This window comes from Triticum aestivum, chromosome 3D, assembly GCF_018294505.1.
Source record: "Triticum aestivum cultivar Chinese Spring chromosome 3D, IWGSC CS RefSeq v2.1, whole genome shotgun sequence".
In the NCBI taxonomy this organism is placed as follows: domain Eukaryota; kingdom Viridiplantae; phylum Streptophyta; class Magnoliopsida; order Poales; family Poaceae; genus Triticum; species Triticum aestivum.
The window spans coordinates 547,187,011-547,192,563 of record NC_057802.1 but is presented as its reverse complement, the minus strand read 5'-3'; positions in this window follow the sequence as shown (position 1 = coordinate 547,192,563).

Genomic DNA, 5,553 nt, shown 5'->3' with positions numbered 1-5,553 from the left:
TTATATTATGAGTTTATATGTTTTGATGTACCGAAGGTTGTTCGGAGTCCCGGATGTGATCACGGACATGACGAGGAGTCTCGAAATGGTCGAGACATAAAGATTGATATATTGGACGACTATATTCGGACACCGGAAGTGTTCCGGAGAAGTTTCGGATAAAACCGGAGTGCCGGAGGGGTTACCGGAACCCCCCGGGGAAGTATTGGGCCTTAGTGGGCCTGAGGGGAGAGAGAGGGCAGCAGCCCAGGAGGTGGCGCGCCCCCTCCCATGAGGAGTCCGAATTGGACTAGGGGAGGGGGGCGCGGCCCCTCTTTCCCTCTCCCTCTCCCTCTCTTTCCTTCCCCCTTCTCTCTTCCTAGTTGGACTAGGAAAGGGGAGTCCTACTCCTACTAGGAGGAGGACTCCCCCCCTCCTTGGCGCGCCCCAAGGGCCAGCCGGCCTCCCCCCTTGCTCCTTTATATACGGGGGCAGGGGGCACCTCTGGACATACAATTGATCTACGATCTTTTAGCCGTGTGCGGTGCCCCCCTCCACCATATTACACCTCGATAATATCGTTGCGGAGCTTAGGCGAAGCCCTGTGTCGGTAGAACATCATCATCGTCACCACGCCATCGTGCTGGCGAAACTCTCCCTCAACACTCGGCTGGATTGGAGTTCGAGGGACGTCATCGAGCTGAACGTGTGCTGAACTCGGAGGTGCCGTGCGTTCGGTACTTGATCGGTCGGATCATGAAGACGTACGACTACATCAACCGCGTTGTGTTAACGCTTCCGATTTCGGTCTACGAGGGTACGTAGACAACACTCTCCCCTCTCGTTGCTATGCATCACCATGATCTTGCGTGTGCGTAGGAATGTTTTGAAATTACTACGTTCCCCAACACGAATATAGTCGTCCAATATATCGATCTTTACGTCTCGACCATTTCGAGACTCCTCGTCATGTCCCCGATCTCATCCGGGACTCCGAACTACCTTCGGTACATCAAATCACATAAACTCATAATATAACCGTCATCGAACTTTAAGCGTGCGGACCCTACGGGTTCGAGAACTATGTAGACATGACCGAGACACGTCTCTGGTCAATAACCAATAGCGGAACCTGGATGCTCATATTGGCTCCCACATATTCTACGAAGATCTTTATCGGTCAAACCGCATAACAACATACGTTGTTCCCTTTGTCATCGGTATGTTACTTGCCCGAGATTCGATCGTCGGTAACTCAATACCTAGTTCAATCTCGTTACCGGCAAGTCTCTTTACTCGTTCTGTAATACATCATCCCGCAACTAACTCATTAGTTGCAATGCTTGCAAGGCTTAAGTGATGTGCATTACCGAGTGGGCGAGATACCTCTACGACAATCGAAGTGACAAATCCTAATCTCAAAATACGCCAACCCAACAAGTACCTTCGGAGACACCTGTAGAGCACCTTTATAATCACCCAGTTACGTTGAACGTTTGGTAGCACACAAAGTGTTCCTCCGGTAAATGGGAGTTGCATAATCTCATAGTCATAGGAACATGTATAAGTCATGAAGAAAGCAATAGCAGAATACTAAACGATCGTGTGCTAAGCTAACGGAATGGGTCAAGTCAATCACATCATTCTCCTAATGATGTGATCCCGTTAATCAAATGACAACTCATGTCTATGGTTAGGAAACATAACCATCTTCGATTAACGAGCTAGTCAAGTAGAGGCATACTAGTGACATTCTGTTTGTCTATGTATTCACACATGTATTATGTTTCCGGTTAATACAATTTTAGCATGAATAATAAACATTTATCATGATATAAGGAAATAAATAATAACTTTATTATTGCCTCTAGGGCATATTTCCTTCAGTTGCACCTAACATAGACTAAATTGCACACAATAAATTTTGTCGAAACATACCCCATGCGGGATCTAGATTCGAAGAGCACGTCGCGCGGGATCCAACGGTGAAAGCGCCATGAGTCAGGAAAAAGTTGCACATCGACTGTCAGTAGTTGCACAACGACGACTAGACAGTTACACCAAACGGTGCCTAAATTGCACACAAAAAAGTTTTGTTGAAACAGACGCATATGAGATCTAGTTTTGAAGAGGACGTCGCGAGGAATCAAATGGTGAAAGCGGATCTTAGTTTTGATATTTGGTTCAAAAGTTATGACATTTAAAAAAAAGTTGAACTTCAAATTAAATGTGTTCACACATGTCCCATGGTTGCTTTCTAATTTTTCTTTCAAAGCACGTTCAATGATACTTTTTCTACCTAGTAGGACAGAGTGTTTCAAAAAAAAGGACAGAGTGTCAAAGCCGGCGGCACGAGGAAGCGAGCCGCCCGTAAGTACACGAACCACAACCTAGAACCGCCGTTGCCGCTCCTCCGCCGCGAGACGAAGGAGTACGACCACAGGCATGCGCGGGCAGCTCCTCCATCGGGGGGTCGAGCTCCCGTACGCCGCTCACTCCGGTGAAAAGGGAGTCAGAGGAGCTCCCGTTGCTCCGCGCGGTGAAGAAGGCGCCAGAACCGGAGCCGGAGCGGCGGGCCGGTGATGTCGTGGGGCCGGAGGATTCCCTCCCCCCGGCGGAGGCAAGCGTCTTCGAGGCCGCCATCGTCATGCACAGTGCACGGGAGCAGGAGGAGGAGGCGGAGCAGCGCAGTCGATGGGAAGCCGACCTCGACGCAGTCCTCCTCGAGCAAGGGCTCGGGAAGGCGTAGGAGTTCGACGACAACCTCGAGGCATGGTGCCCCGAAGCCAAGGCGCAGGACGACATCTACATCGACCTCATCTCCTCCTCCTCCTCCGACTAGCTGCACCGCCGCCGCAGGGTCGCCACCGTACCCAGATGTCTCCGGTTAGCCAAATATGGCAATAGGGTTTACTGTGGCCGCCGCTCCTCCGATCTATTTTGTAAAAATAGGCTATGTATGAAATATGTATGATCATCAACAACTATGAACGCTACTAGTTCTACTGAAGTCGTTTGATTTCTCGATGAATTTCTGATTTCAAAATTTACAGGTTCATTTTCGGTTTTTGTTCTGTTGCGGCTGTTTTCAGCCTGTATCCGAGGCATTTTGTGAACTGTAAACTCACTTTACAGGTCCGCAATATAAGAGCAACTCTAGCAGACCCTTTAAAACGCGCCAACCCGCATAATAACCACTCGTTTACGGTTTCAGGCGAAAAAAGTGGCCAGATCAGAAACCGTATGGCCCCTTGAACTGTAAAAAAAAATTGGGGACCAGAAAAACTTCTCCCTCGACCTTTAGATTCACGAGGTGGAAGGCCGACCCGAGGATGCCCTGTATATGCGAAAGACCGTCGGCAGAGTCCAACTGCCATCGGAAACTTCATGGCTCACTCCCCTGCCGCCGCCCCGTCCGTCCCCGGCCGCCACCCGTCCGTCCTGGCCGTCGTCCCGTCCGTGCGGAGCTCTTGGATCGATCCTGCCACGGGCGAGCTAGCTAGCTGGATCCAGCCGGCCACGGACGAGCTACCTAGCTCCCGGATCCATCCGGCCACGGACGAGTTGCCTCCTGGATCGATTCGGCGACTACGGCGACGGGAGCTAACTATAAACACGAACACGAACGAGAGGAAGAAAAAGACGTGGGAAAGAATATAAGCGAATATTCGATTTTACCGTTTTAGTTTGAAGGTATGTTCGGCCGCAGCTCAAACCAATCCTTATCATATGTTTTCAGTTTCGCAGTTTAAGGATATGCTAGAGTTGGTCTAAGGACTCTGCTCTAACTTACAGCCACCGTGACCAGTGTGAGGCGAAGCCCACCGGCGGCTCATCGTTGACACGGAGAGCCCCGGGAGCCCGTACCGACGGCACGCCGCTGCTTGTTCCCACCGCCCCCTCCATCTGATCTGTCCCTCTCTCCCGCCCGCATTACACCTCTCGCCTCCAACGAGCAGCAGATTCATCAGCAGCTCGCTTTCTCTCCGTTCCGGCCTCTTGGTGCTGACGACTCCGCAAGCAAGGGCGGCGGGGGGCAGGTGTGGGTGGCGGCGGCGATGGGGAAGCCGCGGGCGGTGCTGGCCCTGGCGGCGGCGGCGGCGGCGGCGGCGGTGCCGGCATTGCTCCTCTCCTTCTTGGCCGCCGCCGCCGGGGGGCAGGGGGCCGGGAGGATCCAAGGTATGGATGGATGCGCGATGCACCTGATTGGTCTGAGAAATTCGTGGTTTCCATTGGTAGAGATAGCATAGCATAGCGGGCAGAATGGCTTCGTCTAGCTCGGGATCTCTGACCCGTTTCACTAGTCTGGTCTGCTGTAAGGCCTATTTCATATCAGATGCAAATGGATTATATAGATAGGTGGTGGAATGGTAGTTTCTGTTGGTGTTCGAATCTACACCCCAAGTGATTCGTCTAGTTTCTGGTTCAATTCTAACCATGTTTTATCAAGCACCTGATGCTATTGACACTTTGTTGATTCAGTCAAGACATGTTTCTTGCTTTCAGTTTCAGGGATCATGATTCATACCGTCTAGTCTAGGGTTAGATCTGCACCTTGCTTACCTATCTGTCATAGTATCATACCATGCTTTCAATCAAAGTGCTATGTGATCAGAAGCAATGCCCTCAAACTTGGTATATTCTTTCCTCTACATTTGGGCAAAACTAGTACATGTCCTGTGGCCAACAGAATATAGGAAGTGCTGATGATGACTCTGCCGGGGGGCTCAAGGTGTATATGTATATCTATGGTCTCCCTGAAAAATACAGCAAGCCGCTGAAGAAGGAACCAAGATGCCTGAACTACATGTTCGCCGTGGAGATCTTCATGGAACGGTTTCTGTTGCCAAGTGTGATCCAGATTTTAATCCCGAGGATGCAATTTGGTTGTACACACGCTATTCAGATGTGCAGCGCAATTGAGCAGATTACGACGAAATGACCTTACTGAAATAGATCAAGGGAGGAGATCATTTCTTTGTCACACCACGTGACTTTGGTGCTTGCTTCCGTTATGAGGTACAGACGCGAGTTCAAATCCTTGCTATGGCCCCATGCTCTTATTTAATAAGGAATTGTGTGACGCTGAGTACATGTGTTTCGAGCAACTGGGACATATCCAATTGCAGCACAGCGCATGGGGCAATGGACCTTCTGAATACTCTACTGAATGTGCCAGTCTGACTCAATTACTTCTGTCTGCTCATGTGCTTTGGCACTTTGCTTCAGATAATAATTTGTTTTCTTCTCTGAAAGACTGTCAGACTGCTCTTCATATTCATAACCAGCTGTCTAGTTGAAAATAACTACCTGTCATTCCATACCATATTTCCTTCTGACTGACATACAATGAATCTTGTTGGCTATATAAAGTTTTAAACACCATTTCTATCTTTCTTTAACAAATTCTTCTAATGTTATTTCAGGAAGAGAAACCAATTGTACGAGGATTAGGCATGCGCGGGTGTTTTTTGGTCGTCTCTTCTCCCATCTATTCCCTTGTGCTCTGGTTAATTTGAACCTATGTTGCAAGGGGCTGCAATGCCTATTGTAGGCAAAAGTGAATGAAAATTC